Here is a 22,304-nt window from a genome sequence, read left to right on the forward strand (position 1 = left end):
CTCCATTAAGACCATTAGATTGGAATAAGTTGCGGGACCTATCAAATCTCGTCCCAAATTCTCAACCCAATGTGGTCAGAAATGGTCATCTTTGGCCTAAAACCCATCTCGATTCTCGAATTCTTAAAACCACAATGTATATAAGCTCCTTAGCCTAGAAGCTAAAACCCATCCCGTTTTATAAATGATAAAACGAGCTAAGCGCTTACTTTTTATCTTTATCCTTCTTCCTAATAAAGATGAAATATCCATCTTTTTTCCTTTTCCTTTTGTAGTAAAAAAGTAATAGGTTCTATCTTCTGGGTTGTTTCTTTTCTTAGTGGGTTTTTTCCTTTCTAGTATCAAATGAAACAGGTTAATTACTTTTTTTCTGAAGAGCAAACAGATAAATAACTTTGAATCAAGCAAACTAGTAAAGGAAAAAGTTTACACCAGAAAAGGAAAATCTAGTAAAGAAAAGGACTCTCTTTTTTAAAAGGAAGAAAACCTGTCCTTATAAGATATTCCTCTACTTGTTACTTCTTGTCCAGATTCATTTTAATTTGTGGCTCTAGAGGTAATTTGTTCTTCCACACCGTCTCAAGCATTAACCGCCAACTGGCACCACCCCATCCCACCCTTCTCCTCTAGTATATAAGGGGCACGCATGGCAATCTCTTTGCACATATCATCCACACTTGACTTCGAGTATTCTCCTTTTCTTCCCATTTCCTGGGAAGCAATAACTAGTCTTGTTCCCCTTTTTGGCTTTTCCTATCCTATATATTATTTTTCTCATTCTAACAACCTACTCTTCATTCAACTCCGCCTACCGTGAATCTGCGATATCCTATTCTTAACGTGCCAGCATCGCATCGCGTTCGCCACCCTTCCTCGCTTGCCTTGAAAAGGAATGGCATCTGGCTCGCTGTCGTCCTCTTGCAGCTTCGGCTCCGGCTGGACTGCTACGCAAAATAAGTTGTTTGAGAAGGCGTTAGCGACGTATGACAAGGACACCCCCGACCGCTGGCAGAATATAGCCAGGGCCGTGGGCGGGAAAACCGTGGAGGAAGTGAAGAAGCATTATGAGATCCTTATTGAAGATCTCAACCATATCGAGTCTGGCAGAGTGCCCTTCCCCAATTACAAAACATCTGGAGGGAGCAGCGGCAGAAGCAATGGCGATGCCTAAGAGGAACAAAGGTAGTAGTAGTACTATATCCACATCTGCATTGCCTAGTAGTGCGTGAGCAGTAAAAAACACAGTAATCTATTATGATTTTTGAATGATTTGGTTTCATCTCTCAACACCCACTTACCTTCCTTTGCGTATTTACTACTACTACTACTCTCTATTCATTCTGTTCTTGGAATCCATGACTGGTCAGAGCAAGTTGGCCTTTTATTTTCCTTGTTGACATTCAGGAGAGCAGCTGCCGACCTAATGAGCCATAATTTCAGCTAACTTAACCTTGTATATCATTCTCAGCCGCTCCCTATTTGCAGAAAGTCAGAAACCACAACTGTTTCGTGGGCCTCTGTTTTTTATCCATCAACCATCACGCCACTGTGAAACAGAGCTGTTTGTGCTTCTTTGGGGGGCATCTCTAAGTCCAGAAAATCTCAGACTTCACTTGTAATCCAAGACCAATTCCAATCTCTGTTGGACACAAAATCCAAAACCATAACCATCTCCACAACCAGAGAAAGTTTCATGGACCCGCGCCTATCCGTACTCTCCATAGTCCATACTTCTCATCATGTCGCTAACCCAAAAAAACAAGCCCACCTGAAATCTAATCCTGGCTCACATGTACTTGCTCCTGTGTCTTCATCAATTTCACCCCAATCATAAAACTTGATCTATGTACTATTAAGCCTGCCTGCCTTGTAGAATTTCTGTCATTGTGACTCTGATTTGCACAGCTTTCTTATCGATTTTACCAACTCTGCTATCATGCAGCAGTTGTTTAACACTTTGAATGAAGTTTTACAAGTATGCGCGTACAATTATGGAATCGTTTTGTTGGTAATTTGACCGGAAAATTAGGGTTTTGGTTATGATTTTACAAAGGCTGATTTTCATTTCTTCCTCTGCAGGCTGGATTAACAAAGGTTCTAGCGCGGTGAAATCCTGCTCAATAAAAGATCCATCACACTCTTCACTTTTGGAAGAGATATGTTATTTCTTCTGGATTTGTCATGTCTGTACCAAGGAAGAATTACTAAATCTATGCGCTTCTAGATTTCCTCTTGTTTATTGTTTCCTACTGTAATGGATTGTCAAGTTAGAAAAGGTGCAGCAGTACTTTTTATTTGGTTCAACAGATTGAGCATTTGTTCTTCATCAGAATATATATAAATATATTAACAAAATTAAGGTTGTAGGAAACAAACTGCAATGGTATGTCATTAGTGGAGAAGAAGAATTAATATAATAAGCTCTATTTATTAAGGTTTCGATATAACAAGCTCTATTTACTCAGAAGAGCCATGTCTAATCCTTCCTCCATCGGAAGAACTGAAACAGGTGCTGCGTAAAAGAAAACCAACGAAATCCATCGGAATCTTCTTCGCACGCAAGTTCATTATTTTTTTGAATCTGAAACCGGATAAAAATATTAAAATATGGAGTGACAACGATAATGCCGACATGAACGCATGAGAGAGACTCATAGTTCTAATGAAGCATTAATTAAGAGCGGATGAGGGGAGAGAGAAAACAAGGAGAGGGAAATTTTTTGGTTTTTTGAGGCCTTCGAAACGTCACTCCAATTAGAAAGGGGACATCTGTATGTTTCTCCAGGATTTAATTCTGATCGAGTTGTTAGGCCAATCAGGATGCACCACGTTAACTCCGCCCCACTTTAGGTCCCCACACCTCATAAAACGTATTACATCATGATTGGCTCAATTTCATCCGACATCCGAGAAATAGAGGATATCGTATGGCGTGAAGGGATGAGGGATCAGACCAGTTTTTCCGCAACGAGAGTTGACAACTGGAAGAGATCATTTTTCAATTTTCTTGACCTTATGTACGTACGGTGCACCGCGTAAGATGGAGCTTTCGTGCGAACCCGGCGAATCATAGAAAGCCAAAGGTAGTAGCAGGAGTATACGGCTCCGAAAACGTGGCAATATGTGCGTTCGTCGATTGTTGAGATTCGCGATTTTAACTACCCATTTCATGGGGCTACACAATGGGGATAGCCCCGTCCCTCATTCATTGAGATTCCAACCATCATTCGAGATTCGACACACCACAAAAAGGAGGACCACGCAAATAATAAGGTTTTAAAACCCGTTATTGATCCGGACGGTCGGATTGTTTGGCTCGAAAACCCGCCAGGATACCGTGTTTCCTTTCATCCCTGAAACATTATTTTTTGAAAAACCATTGAATTGGCTAGCGATCTGGTGGTCGAATTATTAATCAGTTCGATCTGGATAATGGTTTTTGGATCATTTTTTTTAAAACATTACACGCTGATCCATTCGGACCGGTTGATTGGCCGATGACCCAGAACCGGTGGCCAAAGTTCTGGATTGATATTTAAAACATTGCCTTCAAGCGACAACCAAGAGATGGAAATGGTTGACACTAAACACGTGGCGGGCTAGGCCAAGAGGAGATCGGATCTATTCGTCACACAGGGCGTCTCACACGCACATACTACCATTCATTGGAAACACTTCCCGTAGTACTTATAAGTTATTATTTACGGGAGATGTTCCCAATGCACGATAGATGTGCCTGTGAGGCGCCCATGTGTAAGAAGCAGATCCCACTCCTGCCAAGAGACCTTACCGTATCAACTGAGCCACTTGGCACCTTGTGCAATGTAAGTAAGCTAACAAATTTTATTTATTATTATAATTTTTTTAATTCAGACTCAAAATCGGGGATTCTGGGTATATAAACTACAAAGAACGTGCTCCAAAGTCCAAAAGTCTGAACAAGGGAGGAAATGTGGAGCATGAGACCAAATACATAAGCAGAAGCATTGTTGGTTACATTTCGAGAAGAAGCGAGAGAATGGATTATTCTGTTACCATTCATAGGATAGAAATAGCGAGCGCAATAGACCGACAACTGCAGTGAAGTAGTGCAATATTATATTAGAAAACCTCACTCTCACTTATTACTCTTGTATACAATATGATATCATGAAATTCCAATGGTTAGCAGTAGAGATAGCATTGCAGGAATTAAAAAGGGCGGGGGGATCAAAGGTAGAGAAAACCCAAACCATGACAATGGAAGCCAGATACAGTAAGAGTACTGTAGGAGGCAGCAGGCAGTAGTAAGTGGTTGGACTTGGTCACCAAATCTATGGACTGTGGGCTTGGCCTATGATAGTGGACGAGATGCACATGCAGGGCACGGTTACCCACCTCGACCTCATGGACAGGCAGAGGCAGGTTCTTATCAGCCCGGCCTCTGCTGTCCACCAACTAATTAACTTGGTATCAAGTGAGGGATGTGACACATGCCAGTGAGATAATCTGATTAGAGAGTTTGCGTAATTCAAAAAATTATTTAATCTAAAAACTTGATATTTTCTAGCATGTTCCATCACAGAAAAGTTCATTAGGCTTGAAGCGTGAACAGTACAGATCCACCCATATCTCATATTAAATCTTAATTAATTATAATGAGGGTGATGAAAATCCAACACTCGACCATTTAGTCAAATTATAAATGAAGTCTTTGAATATGTTTTATTCTCTAAAAGAAACTCTTAACTGAACGGCTCTGATATATTCAAATTTTTAGCCCATTCAACAATCATATCTAGCTACGGCCTACGGGGGGATAAGGATCAAGGATGGTCCCGTTTCGTCGAGAGGACAGAGCTCTGAGCGTCAAAGTGCATTATCTTTCGGCAGACGGAGGGATAAGGATGGTCCCGTCGTTTCGTCGGGAAATTCCAGCACTCAATTGAAATAATTTAGGGTCGAACTAAAAAGCGGACGAGCAATGTCGCGGCCTCTCCGCTCTTTAATTAGCAGTTAGCACCAGTAACGGAGAGAGAGATAGAGAGGGGCGCTCGCTGACTTTAGACATGGTAGAAATCAAATGGCATTTGGATGTCATTTACATCAAATCAAAAGTTGGATGGATCATGTCATATGTCATGGACAACTCCTGCTGCTTTATCGTATTCCCGGACAACAACAAAATCTAAATACGGAATTACGGAAGAATGAGAGAGACTTGGTGGGCTTTTGATTGCTTTGCGTTTGTGGTCCTGTCCAATATACTGCTGATGGTAGTGGTGGTGGTGCATCTTTTGTTATCCGTACCCACGCACTTAACACGGTTTCTTACTTCTCTCTCCACACTGACAATGATTTACCAATTCCCACGTAGCGATTACGCTTTAGCTGGCTCTTTGGGCTTGGATTTGGACTTCAAACCATCTCGGGCTGGAGTTGCTTTCCAAACGGCAATTTTTGTACATTTTGTTGCTCATTAAACATTTCGACTAGGAGAGGCATACATGGGAGTGCAAATTCTCGTTTACTTTTGCTTTAGATTTTCACTTTACTCCGCTGCAGGTTTCATTTTACTTCATCTTCACTAAAAACAACATAAAATTTGATGCAAAAGTGAATTTAAATTCACACAATTCATTTATGGTTCAAGAGCCATCAGATTGCTACTTTCTAAAAACTGTAATTTTTTGTCAATTAAAACTGTCGATACACAAAATTTTGTATATCAAGATTATTAATACTTTGAACCTTGCAAACAAGATAAGATAAATTAGACTCAGTTTGAAAAGAGTACAAATACAAATACAAATATGTACAATACAACTATATACAACAAAAACTTCAAACATAATCCATTACTAATCGAAGATAATGTGGGAGTGGGACTATCAGTAATACCATTCTTAATTTTAATAACTAGAGGCTAGTGTTTCTGCATGCGTAGATCACTAGCATGATAAAAACCTCCTATGACGACCCATACTTCAGTATCTTCTGGTCTAAAAGATCTGCATCTCTTACTCAGTTCTTAACAAAGTTGGTGAAATTGTTTAAGTAATTAAGAAGTTTTCCCCGATTTTCTGTTTCTTTTTTTTTAATTTTATTTTCAATTAAACCAGGCATAGCCATATAAGGCGCAGGTTCTTGGCCCACCCCATTTGGGAGTCCAGACCTATCACAAAAAAAAATAAATAAATAAATAAATCCAACCTGCCAAATAATCAAGGATTTCACAGGGTAGAGAAGGTGGGAACCTGGGAATGCTTGAATTTTACTTTTTAACACCTCTACCCGCTTGATACACACAATGGAACACTCGTTGAATAAAACACTAGGAAAATCAATCCAGGTCTCTCATCCATCGGCTTGAAAATTGTGAATTTTCTGAATTTTCCCGAGTTATAAACATGGAGGATTTTCTTGGATTCAAACCGATTAGGGTGTTCTCATTTGATCACCATGTCACAAACCCCACTTTTATTGGTATAAGTCCATATGAACCAGAAATGCTTCAAGATCTATCAAAAGAAACGAACGCACATGCAAGCCCAAGCATACCATTTAGCTACACGCCCAATATGTAAGGGTATCAATGGACCGGTTTTTGGATTGGACCCTATCCAATCCAAACCCAATTTGAAAGGATTGAATGGACCAACAAGATATATTGGATTGGATCAATCATATCGTATCAGCCATCATTTAATATAGATTTTTCAGGAAACACTAGTTTTAATAGTTAAATAACATTAAAACAACCCCTTTTCAAATTTCAAGAAAAAAAATTAAAAAAATGATGCATTAGGTATAAAGTACCAATACATCCCTTTCGTGTGTATCACAATACTTTGAACCTTGTTTCAGACGAAAATATATCTTGGGCTTGCACCTATTTGTCATCTAACACCAAGACTAACAAGCTACCAACCTTTTGAATTGTCTTCTTAAAGCAAGTCTTATGTTCTTCCATAGAGGTATGAATGAACTCATCAATGTGATCCCTTAAATCTTCCAGGAAATTGGCATCCTCTGACTTCTTCTTTCGACAAGAAGTGATGGGAGGGGTTGCAGCAGATATCGGCCGGGATTCAGATTGATTTTTTTGAGACTCCATCCTTAGAAGCTTCTGATGCGCAAGATACAAAATAGCAAAAACTAACCTGATGTTTAAGATGGGAAAGATTTTCAAAACAAAACATTCATCAAGGTATAACTTAGCCCACAAAGCTTGCATAATTGCATACTGCATGAACCCTCCATTATTCTATTTTGAAGGAATCATCAAGGTTTGAATGATCCTATTCACCAAACGTTATAACCTTTTTCATCTTTCCTTTCAGCAGCCCAAAATAACATCATGTGAAGATAGTAATCATTTACATGAGTTAAAATTTAATGATTTGTGTGAGATTATTTTTTCCTTCGATGAACATCTTATGCGAGATTATTAGACAATGAAGCGGAATGATCATTCATGTCTGATCTCCATTGGTGAAGGACAAAAATCTGCTAAAGAAAATAGGGTTCTCTTGTGGGCACTGTGCCATTCATGGGCCTACTAGCATCTGGATGCATGAATTAATTTGTGCAGATGTAGCTTATTAGATCTACTTAACCCTTTTTCTGCTATCAAGAATGGCAATATCACGTTGGATGAAAATAAAATCTGCTTTGAGATGTTACTAGATAATAATCTTAGTTACCAAGTTCATTATTAAGTTGCCTTTAGGTTATATATTTAGGTCAAGTTAGACATTAAGAAATGTTTAGGGATTTAAACTTAGCAGATATTTTGTTTCAATTTTTTTTAGCTTAAAAGTCAATATTCTCTTCCAATAAGCATTTTCAGCATATAGAATATGGGTGAGACTTTTCTGTAAGGGTATTAGTGAAGGAAAGATATTGTATGAGTAGGTTTACTTCTTTGGTTTGGTGCAGACTCCATACATTTTGAACATGCTGACTCCTAGTTCACTCTCCGAGAGGTAACTAAAAGAATGGTAGGATCCATCTAATGGACGCCATAAAGGGTGTAGAATGGGTGGGAGAATTTCAAAAATTTTCCCACCTTCTCCCAACTGGGAATCATATTCCTTAGATTTAGAATACAATATTCAAGGATTATACTTGAACCATAATCAAACTAGATCTAAACCAAAAGGGAACAAGAAGGATTATACCTGATCCGGAGAAACAATCTCTCAAAGTTGGTGTTCACGCCCAAAGAAGATACCGAGATCCGCTCCTACTGAAGATGACACAGTTGTGGATGGAACGGAACCAGCAAGGTGCATCCTACACACTGGATCCTTCGCAAGAACCCACTAGACACCCTGAACACTGAATCTTTTTCAGTCTTTTCTGCAAGACTGATGTTAAGAACTGATTTCTTAACTTTTTTCCCTCACAAAGATCGAATCTTGCAAGAGGGGTTGGCAGCAGCTGGAGGAGAACTCCTGGGACGAAGATGGCTAAACAACTTTTCTTCTCTCTGGAGTTTTGAGATCTAATCTCTGTATGTAGAAGACTTTCTACTCACTGATCAAAAAAAACTTGTTCAATTTGAATTTGATCTCCTATAGTGGATAAGGTCAAGAGCCCAATCCTTTTACTAACATCAATCTCAGATTCGCCCCTTAGATGGGTGATCATATCAGCCCAGCTCGTAATGGGCTTTTGGCCCATTAAGTGTTCAGTGTTTAACTAGTTTCCAATTTGTTGCCCAGTTGGGCTTCTTTGTATGGCGTGGGACCCAAGCATTGATCTACACACCAGCCACATGGGTTCGGCCCAAGCCTTTATTACAAGGCCTAGTCGAATTCACTGAAAAAATCAGTGACCCCTTGAGCCCATCACATGGACCCTATGGGCCCAACACTTACATTAAGTGGTCCCTGGTCCAAGCCATCTTATAAAAACCCAGGGACTGTGGGCAGGTGCAAGATTAGCCCATTAGGTATTATCCTAAATGGTCTTACACTTAACCTCTCAGCCCTTAATGATCAAGCACTGCCCGACAAGAGAAGACATCTCCCTCGGCTGCAAGGAACAGTGCTGCACTCTCTACTCACATGGACCCTAGGAATTAAAACCTTTTGCAAATCTTTTTGAAACCGTACATATACATATATATATTAATTTTGCAAAACAAAATTCCAACAATTGAAATCAACTGCCAGTAGTTTGGTTTCCATCAGAGATAGTGCATTCCCGATCATTACCATTGTCCGACAAAGCGGTTGATCCTGTCACTATGATCACTCACTCAGATGAATTCTCAAACTGCCCCAACATGTCCAGGTTTTGACCCCCGCTAAGGATCTCACTGATTGACATATCAAAGACAACCCGATCCGACACTTAGTGAAGTGTCATAATCGAGTCCAGGGGTCAGGTGTAACTTTCTAGTTTTGCCCATCTGTTTCCAAGGTCTAGGGCAATATTGGAAATCTAGTCCGGTTCAAAGATTCAAGCAATCCCATACTGCATGTGCCTTGGGTCTTACCCTGGTAGCCGAGACAAGCCATCCCAACACTTGGTGGCACATTAGTATCAGCCTTGGTAGGATAAATTTCCCCAGATTTATCCAATGGCTATGAACATTTAAAACTAACACGAGTCTCTATAAGTGTCCAGTTTTAGGGTCTTACACAGAAATATACCAAACAACATGAATCAAACATGTACTTTATTTATTTACACTAAATGTCAAAAGTACATCAAATTTGGATTGAAGATAAGGGCATACAAAACTGTCTAACAATAACTACAATAGAAGCCTTGATGCTGATTCCTAGGGTCTCTCTCTCTCTCTCTCCCTCTCTCTCTCTCATCATTGTCATCGTCATCCTTATCATCATCATCATCCAAGCCTTAGGCCAATAATGGGGTTGGCTACATGAACCCCGTTATGCCATTCCATTCTGTTCAATGTCATATCCATTGTTAAACTATCGGTACTTAAACCATTTCTTACTACTTCTACCTATGTCCTTTTTTGTCTACCACTAGCCCTTCTAGCACTTTCAACTTGCAACAAATCACTTCTTTTCACAGGTGTTCTTGATGGTCTTCTATGCACATTACCAAACTATCTTACCCTACTTTCTCTCATTTTATTACCCATTTGAGATACTTCTAGGTTCTTTTGAATGACTTCATTTCTGATTCTATCCTTCCTAGCTTTTCCACTCATCCATCTGAGCATACACATTTCTGCCACACTCATTTTTGGACATTTTGGTTTTATACTGCCCAACATAATGCTCCAAATAGTAGCTAGCCTTACAACTGTTTTATAGAATTTTCCTTTTAATTTGTGGTATTTGCCCATCACATAGAATTTGGGATGCACCCATTTTGGCAATCCTACTCCAATTCTATGGGTGAGGTTCTCCCCAATCTCCTCCTTGTTATGCATTATTGAACCAAGGTACCGGAAAATGTCACATTGAATTATCCCCAATCCTAAGTTTACCCTGATTTGCACTCCTATTATTATTACATGTATGTATCATATATTCTGTTTTGGTCCTATTATTTTAAACTCTCTTGTTTCTAAGGCATTTTTCCGTTAACTTAATTTTACATTCAACCATCATTAGTTTCATCAATTAAAACAATGTCATTAGAAAACAGCATGCATCATGGGACCTCCTCCTAAATAAGTTTAATCAATTTATCTATGACTAGTGCAAATAAATAAGGCCTAAGTGCTAAACCTTTGTGAAGACCCATCCAGGAACTCTATCATACAATTTCTCTAGATTAATGAACACCTCTTTCTCTTCTTATTTTGCAGATATGTCTCATATCTGATTTGACATTGTCCCGACATATCAAATCAGAAGTGTGAATGTTGTCTCATATCATCAGTACTCTTCCTAGCACATTTATGAAGCAACTTTTAACATTTGGGTTTGAAACAATGAGACTATATGGCCTAAATAGAATAATAATGCAAAAATGGCCTGCATGTCTGAAATGATGCATTATGTGCATTAAGTCCTTGACCAAAAGTCATTACCATGATTAGCATCAATATCCCTCTCCCTCCCTCCCTCCCTTCAAGAAAATAAACAAGGGCTTCTTCATCTATATTCCACTCTCCATCCATATTGGATTCATAACTTCATATAATTTTTTTATGACAATTTAAGACTATAGTCTACAGAAAATACATATTTCACTTCAAAGGCTACAATGCATACTTACATAAAAAAAAAAAAAAAAAAAAACTATTACCTAACTTCTAATGTTAATGGTCCTCTGGTTGTCATCTAATGCACGGGGAAAAGATAACAACTTCTTAACAAACACACTTGTGTCATTTACTCATGTCCTGAGTCCTGACCCAATTCAATGTTAATGTATGTAGTCTTATCAAGAATCGTAACTCTTTTGCATTTTGTGCTAAACTGCTAATAAAGTATCGTTTAAGTGACGCATAACTCTATAACGAACCACTGTGCCGATCATCCAAAAACGAAATGGAGAAACCCTTAATTCTACTGAAATTTTGGAGTTTTGAGAAATCTGAATGGGAAACATTGTATAATTAAAAGATTTCTTCAATGTGACCAGTTGTCGACATGTCATGTGTCGGGTGAAACTAAGTTGATTGCAATGGAAATTATAGAAGCCCAAAGATAACAATTCAAAACTTCATATAAATGCTAATAGTGAATCAACCCATTCAAAGTCAATTTGATCAACGTTTGATTAACAGATTCATTATAACTAAGAACCAAGAATTTAATGTGTGGATTTGGAAAAGTAATAAAAACGAGAATCATTACAGATGCAATCTACTTTGAATTGCAAAATCATTTCAACCACTTGTAGAAAAAAAAAAACAAATCTTCCAAAAATTTGAAAAAGAACAAAAGGGTTGTTATTTACGAGAAGATGGTCGTTGAATTAATAAAAGCTGAAATGGAACACTAAGTGCAAGTGTCCAACAGAAAGTCGTTGACACACGAAAAATAAAAAAGAAAAAGAAAGAAATAGCTCTGATTTAACGGGGCATTATTATACTGAGGGAGGGTGAGAAGCCGAGTCCAAGACTTACCTTGTTCAGTATGCGCAAGAGTCAGGAGACGAAGCTGCAAGAAAAACCGAAAGCTTGTGTGTTTGGGAAAGCTACCTCTATCTCTATGCAATGAAAAATTGAAAACCGTATGCTCGTTCGTTTGTTTTGTCTTCTCCAAACTGCCTTATCAAGCAACGATATCAAATTCGCGCCCAGGGCGTCCCACAAACGCCCCACATACACATCTCACCGTGCATATGAAACATCTGTCGAAATTGTCAGTGGGAGATGTTTCCAAAAAAAGGTTGGGATATGCCATAGGGCCTTTGTGGGGGATGTGGATGTGATCTTTCAAGGAACAAAATGGCTTCCAGGGGGAAGGGGATGTTCTCCTCACACATGGGCGCCTCACATGTGTGAGATGTTCCGAATGCATGTTAGGATGTGCATGTGAGGTCGGTGTGAGGCGCCTTGGGTGAGGAGCAGATCCGGTCTCAAGTTCCAAGAGATTTATGCTGAGGGATGGCAATTAGGCAGATTTGGGGAGGCTTTTTGAAAATTCTAGATTCTATAACCCTACTTGACTCTACCCTTCCTGTATTCAAGGGTAGGGGCATGTTGGGTTTAAAACCTTCATCTGATTTCTTATTATTTCTTTTCATATACAAGCAATAAATAAATAAAAGGAAAAAGTATGGACAAGATCCTAGGCTAGCCCATAGAGAATCTATAATAACAATCAAATTTAACTTTTAAAGTTATAGGACAGATTTCCATGCCAACTAAGCATCATACTTTTTTCCCTATGCTTTTCCTTTGAGATGGCAATCCAGCTTGGATTCCATGTCATAATAACATTTATTTAAATTTTTATTTTAAAATTTAACCTTAAGTTGCAAAGACTAAAATGACCATGTTAGGGACCATGTCAATGCTCTTTCCCACCCTCCCTCTTCTCTCTCTTTCATTGTCTCTCGCATTCTCAACTCTCTTCTCTTCAACTGCTTCTTCCTGCAACTGCAAGTTCTCCTCCCCAGCGGCGCTCCTCTTTCTCACTCTCATTTTCTCCTCCCTCGCTCCCCCTTAGTTTGGCTCTCCCTGTCGCACCCTCACTCTCTCCCGCTCTCCCTTTCTCAGTCTCTCTCGCTCTCACTTTCTCCCATTCTCGCTCTCCCTCTTTCACACTCTCATTTTCTCCTCCCTCGCTCCCCCTCGGTCTTGCTCTCCCTCTGTTACGCCCTCACCCTCTCCCGCTCTCCCTTTCTCAGTCTCTCTTGCTCTCACTTTCTCTCGTTCCTGCTCTCCCTCCCTCTCTCTTGTTCTCCCTCCTCGTTCTCACTCTCTAACTTTCTCCCATTCTCCCTCTCTCTGCCGCTCTCTCTTCCCCTCTCTATCGCTTTCCCTCTCTCCCTCTGTCTCGTTGTCCCTCTCCTACAAATTTGTGATCGAGGTTGAATCTAGAGGCATTAGAACTTGTCAACTGGAGGCCATTTCTTGCTGGTGCATAAGTTGAATTTTCCAAGTAGCATTCTCGCTTTTTTCAATTATATTTTTGTCTCAGTATATACGAGGTGAAGGCCCATCTTAACCGTTTTTGTTTCTTGCACAGCATTTGTCTCTGCTCCATCATTTTGTTTGGCTTATCCATCAAACTAAGGTTTTGTCCAATCCATTGAGGCCTTCCCTAACTGGAGGAAGTTGTCAGTTTGAACACCGGTGTCACTAACAGGTATTTGACAATTTCTTTGTATGATAGTTTAATTTGTTTTAGTCAATCAAAAAGTCCTTTCAAATAAATTTGATTTTTCGTTCTCTTTGCATTTCTATCATAGTAAATAGGCTGTCGTTTTTATATAAAAAATTTTGTTAAGTTGTGTTTGTTGCTGATTCATTCCTGTTGAATGTGCATTAGAGAACGAGTGTACATTAGTTTACACATGAAAAAGCAGATCAATCAAGTGTGTGTTTGTAAAATTTCTTCTATGGAAGATCAATCTACTTTGCTTATGAAAATGTCTCTCCAAAATTAAGATGATAGCTTAGTGGTAATCACTCATAACAAACATTAATAATCACATATTGTTTTGTTGTAGACTCTAAGAGGGTGTTTGCCTTCTCAGCATGCTATTTAAATTCCTCCTATAAAGAGCCAAATTCAGTTAATGAGAAACATTAATTTGTAAGTTAAATGTCCTCAAATCAAAGAAACCTGAATTTGCTTACCTAAGGTGAGAATTCTAGCTAAAATTAAAATAGTAATTAAAAGTGATGCTGGTAAAACTTAAATAGGAATAATAACCTTATAACCTTAATATGGAAGGACGCTAAACTAATTACAACGAAGGCCACCAATAAGCATGGAATAAAGCAAATAAACATGTTTTGAATAAAGGAAAAGAAATTTATGATAAAAATAAATTTATAACAAATAGGCAGTAACCGTGGAACAAAGCAAATTAGTGGAAAAAAAATTAAACAAACAAAAGTTTGAGAACAAAACAAAAGTTAACTCCATCACACCATTCGTAACCTATTGGCATACCAAAACCACAATCAAAGGGGGTGAGGCAAAATGAAGATAAGTTATAGATTGAGATTGAATATACACTAGCATGAAAATCCAGAAAATTAAGATATGTAACTCATGAAATACCAAGGTTAAGAATCTCCTCAACTCAAACCTTACCTTCCCCATCAAATCCACATATATTCTGTGTAAAGCACAAAATATAAACACTTAGAAATATTTCTCCCATATGGGATACAGAGAACTAAATAAGGGAGAGTACTACAGTGTATATTACACTAAACAAAATCCTAGTTTTTGTATTACATACACAAGTTCTTATCCAACCATCCAATAAAGGGTCTTTACCTTACAATGATCCCAAGGCTTGACATTCCAAAATTAAGTCATAATCTTTGGCAGTTTTGGACAAGACTGAAGCCAACATTCTCTTGCTTGGTATTCCAAGACTTTACCAATGCACCACTAATGGCCCCCTCATACAACCAATTTAATGGCTTGGACTAAGCACCAACTTTTAAGTTCAAACATTTCTTGGAGCTAGATTTTCCACAAAGTAAATGAAAGAATATCCTAGAACTTGATAAAGATAGTCAATTAAATCATAAAATTGCTCCATTGGTGTAGTTTTTGAATTATTGCCCGTTTGGTTTTGGCATTTGGACTCTTGAGATTGTTGTGCAAATGTGTGCATTCATCACACATTTGATATGGCCTTGCATCACCCCTAATAAGTGCATATAAGTTCAAAAGATTACATGATTAAACCTTGAGGCATTCCATTATTTATCTCTCAATACATGTCAATACTTTTGGGCAATAAATCCCAACAAAGAAAAATTGGTTGGTAGGCTAATAGATCTAAAAGCCATGTTACCACAAAAGATGGACATGGCATAATAGTTGTAACTATTGTGTCCGTACACTCCTTATATTAGGCTTATATACTCTAACTACTATCTTATTACTCATGTACATATGGATTTAGGTTGTTAGGTAAATTGATTGGAAAGGACAAGACACCCTCAGTTGTATTGACATTGCTTAATGATGATCTATTTAAAAAATGAAATAATAGTTGGGAAAAGTACAGACTCGGACCTGCCTATAATGTATTGACAAGTTTTAGGCCTTCTTTCAACCAACATCTCAACTCTCTTATCCTTCACTCCCTTTTGGTCCTTCTTTTCAATGGATTAGAGTTTCCTCTAGTCCTCTCACTAGATTGAAGGTAGCTCCAACATAGTCACCAAACATCTCCATTGAACACATGTTTTAGAAGAAGAAAAAGCCTAAAGAGAGAATATGCATGAGAGTGCTTAAAGAGATTTACTTAGTTTCTAAAAAGGCCTATGGTGTTCCACCATAAATCAAAGGAGGACTACACATAATATTGTTCTTACATATTAATCACTTCCTAACATTGGACTTGAATGATTGAATGTCGACATTGCCAACCAAGCAAATATTTAGAATGATGGGCATGAAATATTGGCCAAGTTCATTCTTACAAGAACAAAGGCCAGACATATACAATTCACATGGTCATAAACTTTCTCACTATCTAATTTATAGATCACTATCCAATATTTGTCTCCCGTGAATAAAGGCACTTTTATTTTTATATATCACACCAACCAGAACAGTAGCCAAACTTTTATAAAAAAACTATTTAGAAGGTTAATAGGTATAAAGTCCTTAATGTTAACAGCCCCAAACACTTTGTGAATGAGGGAAATAAATGTGGCATTAACACTTCTTTGCAATGAAGCACTGCTATGAAAATGTTGGAACACATTCAACACATCTTGCTTGATGAACTCCCAACACTTGACATATAAAAGATTTGTCAAACCATCTGGCGTGGGGGGTTTATTTGCGTCCATTGTATCAATTGCTTCTTTAACTTCCATCACAGTAAAAGGTCTTTCTAAGTAAGCTTTATGCTCATCAGAAAGCCTATTGAAGTGGGTGTGAACAGTTGTTGAACTTGCTGCAACTGTTATAAAAAAAAAAAAAAACCAAGGATTTAATCTCAATAGCCGATTCACCAACTCAACCCTCAAACTCTAGTCTGTTGATCTTCTCAACTCTTCAAGCATTGGCCATTTTATGAAAGAAGTCACTATTCTTATCCCCCACCTTAAACCAAGTATATCCATCTGATTTCAATAGCTTATCAAAATTCGCCTTGGCTTGATACTTTTTTAGACTTTGATATTGGGAAATCCGACCAACTTCGGTTTTATCCACCTCTTCAATCACACTAAGACATTCCCTTTTTTCAATTTCTAGTGACATACTATTCTCTACCTTCCAAATTCTGGTTAATCTTTAATTATCCCTAGCTTTTTAGTTACAATATTGGAGCTAGAACCATTCACTTCACAATCATTCCAGGTTTTGTCCAACCAAGACAAGAAACCATCTTCCTCAAACCAAGCATTTTCAAATCTAAACGGGATATTAGATTTCTCAAAGGAACCACAGATTAACTAAATTGTGCTGTGATCAGAGACAAGTCTAGGAAGAGCTACTTGCTTAAAAGAGGGAAACAACTCATCTCAATCAGATGAAACCAGAAATCTGTCCAATCTAACGAACATGGGAGAATCCCGAATATTTGTCCATGCGAAATTAGCACCCATAAGTGTCACTTCCAACAAAATCTCATTGAATAAGCTTAATTTGAATGCTTATTTTTTTTCAACAGATGTTTGTTTATTAAAGCAAAACTAACACCAAAAAACTACAACTAATGATTATTAGGGAAATATTAGATTTCTAAAACCCAGGAGATATCAGTTATAAGACAAGGAAAAAACTAAAACTTGAATACAATAAATTGATAGGAAAACAAGTGTGAATGGGAGTATAGGAGGAGAAACTTGAAAAGGTCGCATAGCCTTTGAAATATAAGGATAATTTTGGTTCGAAATATGGATAGGTATATGGAATATGAGATTCATATTGACAATGGTTGTATTTGAAATTTATCTTTATTAGTGGTCTTCCTCAATCCCTATAAAGACACATGCAACTTCTAGAGCTATTAAGCCCCAAAAGAAAGATATACTAGGTATGGTGGTGTTATATTTTGGATATCCTCTTATTAGCAAGAGGATTATTACAACAAGTGATTTGGTATTGTCATTAATTGCTTGAAGCTATTTATGCTAACTATTACTAAGTTGAGATGTATACACCAAACATCTAACATTAATCCCCTCATAAACAAGTACATAGATGGACATTGTCCAAAGTATCTGAGGTAGCACAATCCGGCCACTCCTATCTGGTGCTCGCGTGGATCCTGAGAGGTACCTGAGATGAGAGGAAAGAGGAAGAACTCCTGGGGGCTTCCCAGCGGGAACACTCCGATGCTTAAGTTAGTATTGAGTGCAAGAAGCGAAAGGAGAACGGAGGCTAAGAGTGCAGGTTACGCGGGTGATTCGAAAATACCTTGTTCCTTGAGAATAAGCCCCTTATAACTGAATTCCATTGCTTCAGGCCCTCTGACCTCTGACAGGGCAGGTATAACCGCCACCGTCAGTTTGCCACAGCCGTTACAGGTAGGGCTGAGGTGGCACGCATGGGGCCATCGCGCAGAGTATGTGCCTGTCAGGTATGGGACGCGTTTCTAAAGGTCACAGGCACGATGAGGGGGACATGCCTATTGTCCACAGGTTTGTCGGGTACGGCGATCGGGCAGGAAGCCCTCCTATGGTATACCAAACTGTTCTCCTGCGAATTACCCTGAACTGGGTTGTCCTTTGAGTGACGGGCTACCTGTAGACGGTCATTCCGAGCTAGCCGACCCGAGGTCTTTGTGCCTCAGGGTATCTGAAGAAGAATAGGTGCGTTCTTGCTTGGGAGTGGCCCAAGGTCCATTGGGAGGAGCTCGGGCCTCAAAAGGGGTCAGGGCACCCCGAACTCGGGACCCCCAAAGTTCCTTAACCCCGAGGAGGAGGTGCGGGCAAGGCGGCTTTCGACGATTGGTTTGCCTGCCGAGTTGCCATGTTGAACTCGACGGGATTTTCCCTCTGAGTTGTGCTCACGTCCGTTGCGCTGTCATGTTGAGTCACTGTTTGAGTAGGGTCATGCCCACGTGTACCTGAACTACAAGGTCAGGCCAAATCATACTCCATCAATTGCCCCCCACTCCCTACGCTGGTGACGGTGACCCAGCGTGGGGAGGTCATGACGCGTTGGGTGGATTTTGCGTCGGTATTTAAGCTGCGTTGTCACGCATTCTGTCTAGCTGTACTGGTCTAACACCTAGCTCAACCGAAAGGAGATTCGAGTCATGTCCAGATTATGCGCGGACTTCACGCGACTTGGACTTCGCGGACGTCAAAAATGCACTAAATCGTTTTCGCCTTGAAGAACCCGCGGTCGCGACTATATATAGGGGGTCTCTTGGCCATTTTCTTCACCACAGAGCTATCGTCGTTAGCATTTGAGCTCGCGCCAGGGGTCTCTTAGCTCATGTCCTCCAATTCATTTTGTTCTTCCAATCCGGTTGCGTTTCTTCGGTGAGTCCTCCCAAGCTTCCTTTTCCCTTCTAGTTTGTTTCTTTCTTTTAGTTCAGTATGTCATCTAGTGTGGACAGTCTCATCGACGAGCCCGAAGTAGGTACTTCGAGTCATGGTGACCCTTCCCCAGCCCGACCTGCCCACGAAGCAAGGGCAACTTCGGGTAAGTTGGCGTCCACCTCCCATCGAGGTCGGGTGCCGAACCAGTTCGGTCCCTCTACTCTGACACCAGAGAGGCTTCGAGACCTCATACAGCAGTTCAACCTTCCTTTTGAGTACAGCTACAGCCTTCCCACTGGTAACTTCCCTTGGGGGCACGGTCCGGATGAGGTCGTGATTTTCAGGGAACAGCTCGTCGACGGGATTCGTCTCCCTCTTCACCCCCTTATCCCTGAGGTATTAAGGCGTTTCAGTATCACACTGGATCAGCTCCACCCCAACTCCATTCGGAATTTAGTAGGGACCATTTCTCTTTGCCATGAAAAGCGACTCTCTTTGCACACAGACATACTCTGCTCCATACTACTGATAAAAAAGAGTGCATCTAGTGCTCCCCCTGAGCACAGGCAGGTCTACTACTTATCTCCTCGCCCAGGTTTTAAGTTACTGCACAAGTTCCCGAGAAAGGTCCTGGCTTGGAAGCGGGACTACTTTGTGGTCTGGGCCAGCACAAGATGGCCCTTCCTTACCAGCTGGAGGGTGGCTACCCAGGTGACCAGCATCGCCCTCAACCAGCAGACGTGGGAGGCCTTCCACTCGTGGGCTCAGGCTGAGCTTGATCATCGGGAATACATCACCGAATAGAAGCTCGCTCAAGCCGGTTTGAGCTCAGGTATGTCTATTTCTGTCTTTGGCGCTTTTTTTTATCTGCTTGTTGTTTTTGGATTTACTGACGCCAACTTTGTTGTAGGCCCCATGGACAAAGAAGAGAGAATCATGGCCACCCATCTCCTTAACCAAATGAAGAGAAGGAAGAAGTGGACCGCAAAGAAGGTCGCCAAAAGGGCTCGTGTGGAGTCACCGAGGGCTCCCTCCCCCGAACCCGATCATTCCCGGGCTCCTGCCCCTGAGACCGGACTCAGCAACGCCCCTCCCGTAATAGATCTGGAGGGCAACTTTCCACCCCAAAGGCCCGAGGCTGCGAGGGGGTTGGAGAACGAGCCAGCAGGGGTTACTACTGAGGCTTCAAGCTCAGCTAGGGCGGCCGCTGAGGCTACAAAGGGGTCGGCTCAGCATACAACAGATGCGGTGGTGTCCAGATCGGGGACCAAAGAGGAGTCCATCTTGGATCCCGAGGTCAGCCTCGACCGAAGCAAGAGGGGTGCCATCATTGCAGAAGTCATGAGCTGGGCCGAACTCTCCCCAGGTCAGCTCGGAGGTCGCGCGGCAACCCACATCATGGTGGTAAGTTCATTTTTTTTTGGCTGACTAGTTTCCTTCTGTTAGGCAAACACTGTCGTGCACGCCTTAACTTTCCAATCTGATAAACACCTAAGGCACGCTTTGGCTGCCAAGGAGTCATCCCGTGTGGCCCATGCCAAGCTGAAGGCAACACAGGACAAGGTCCATCAATTGGAGAGTGCTGCCACTGCCCAGAAAGATCTGAACGACACCTTGGCACTAGAGAGGGATGAGCTGGCCCAGGAATGAGATAGGCTGAAGGCAGAGGTGAACGGGCTCCGAGTTGGTCAGGAAGCCCTAAAGCTCGAGGTGGAAAGCCTCAAAATGGCCCAGAAGGCTTTGTAGCTCGAGATGCAGGCCCTCAAGGGAACCAAGGAGGCCCTAGAGCACGAGGTGGAGTCTCTTAAGGCCGATATTGAGGAGAAGACGGAAATCTTTCACGATGCTCTAGAACAGACCAAGGTTCAGTCCGTCGTCGACTACGTCAAGTCCTCGAGGTTCGACAACATAATGTCAAAGGCCTACCGCAGGGGGTTCAAGCTTGGCTGATGGTGGATAAGGCATACCTACCCCGATATGGATATAAGTGTCTTCACTTCTTTCAACATCACAGATGACATGGCATGCCAGGCCGCAGATGACCCAGACTCTGAAGACGACGGCGGCAACGGGGAGGCTGACAAGTATTTGGTTGCTTGGCGTTGCACCCTTCTGGCTGCATTGCAATCTGCAAGGAGGGTCCCGTGTAGCAAGAAGCTCGTGAATGGGTCAATCTAGCTCAGCTCTGCTTGGACGACGGGAGTGACCTCCTCTGCCCCCCTGAGAATGCAAGGCCGAGACAGGTCCTCTATGTACACGGTTCTCATGGTGATGTCGCTAGTGCTGGCTAACTTGGACAGAGCGTCGGCCTTAGCGTTCTTTGACCTAGGGATCTGTCTGATGAAGTGTGACTGGAAGTCGAGCAGGGCTTCTCTAACTTTGGTCAAATAAGCAATCATGGTTGGCTCGCGAGCTTCATACTCGCCAGTGACCTAGTTAACCACAAGTTGGGAGTCGCTGCAGATAACAATGTGCCTTGCTTTTACTTCTCTGGCTATGGCTAGTCCAGCTATCAACACCTCGTACTCTACTTCATTGTTAGATGTCGCGAACTCAAAGCGTAGCGCGTATTCCAATTTCGTACCGCTTGGGCTGTGTAGAACTATTCCGGCACCGTTGCCCTATTGGTTCGAGGAGCCATCTACGTGAAGGATCCATGGCTCCTCATCCCAGCTCACGGTTGGTCGAGCTAGGAGAGGTGCCACACTGGCTGCTACCTCACAGGGTTCGGACTCGACCGACCCGAAAGCTTCAGGCTCACCCGAGGTGGGAGTCCTGCACTTAACCGGCCTGGGAACTTTGGAGCTGAATGTGCATTCGACTATGAAATCTGCTAAGGTTTGGGCCTTAATGGCAGTTCGCGGCTTGTACTGGATGTCGTACTCGGTGAGCTCGATGGCCCACTTCGTCAACCGACCAGAGACCTCGGGTTTAAGCAACACTTGCCTCAGAGGTTTATCGGTGAGGACGATAATAGTATGAGCTTGGAAGTACGGGTAGAACTTCTGAGCTGCAATTATCAGTGCATATGCTAGGTTTTCCATCTCCGGGTATCTCGTTTCTGCTCCCTGCAATACTTTACTAACATAATAGATGGGTCGTTGGACCCGATCTACTTCCTTTATTAGTACCGAACTGACCACTTCGTCGCTCGCCGAGAGGTACAGTTCTAAGACATCACCCTCCTCAGGCCGGGTTAAGGTCGGCACACTAGCGAGGTATTTCTTGA

General features: G+C 41.1%; 1 pseudogene across 1 annotated transcript; it reads left to right on the forward strand.

The window, feature by feature from the left end:
- Positions 1-666: 666 nt before the first annotated feature.
- On the forward strand, positions 667-2,304 carry LOC148877055 (protein RADIALIS-like 3 pseudogene; annotated as a pseudogene). The gene is made up of 2 exons (XR_016105114.1): positions 667-1,182; positions 2,080-2,304. The product of XR_016105114.1 is annotated as a protein RADIALIS-like 3 pseudogene (transcript).
- The last annotated feature ends 20,000 nt before the right edge of the window (positions 2,305-22,304 follow it).

This window comes from Nelumbo lutea, chromosome 1 (genome assembly GCF_056320005.1).
Source record: "Nelumbo lutea isolate HS-2025 chromosome 1, American lotus-T2T, whole genome shotgun sequence".
NCBI lineage: Eukaryota > Viridiplantae > Streptophyta > Magnoliopsida > Proteales > Nelumbonaceae > Nelumbo > Nelumbo lutea.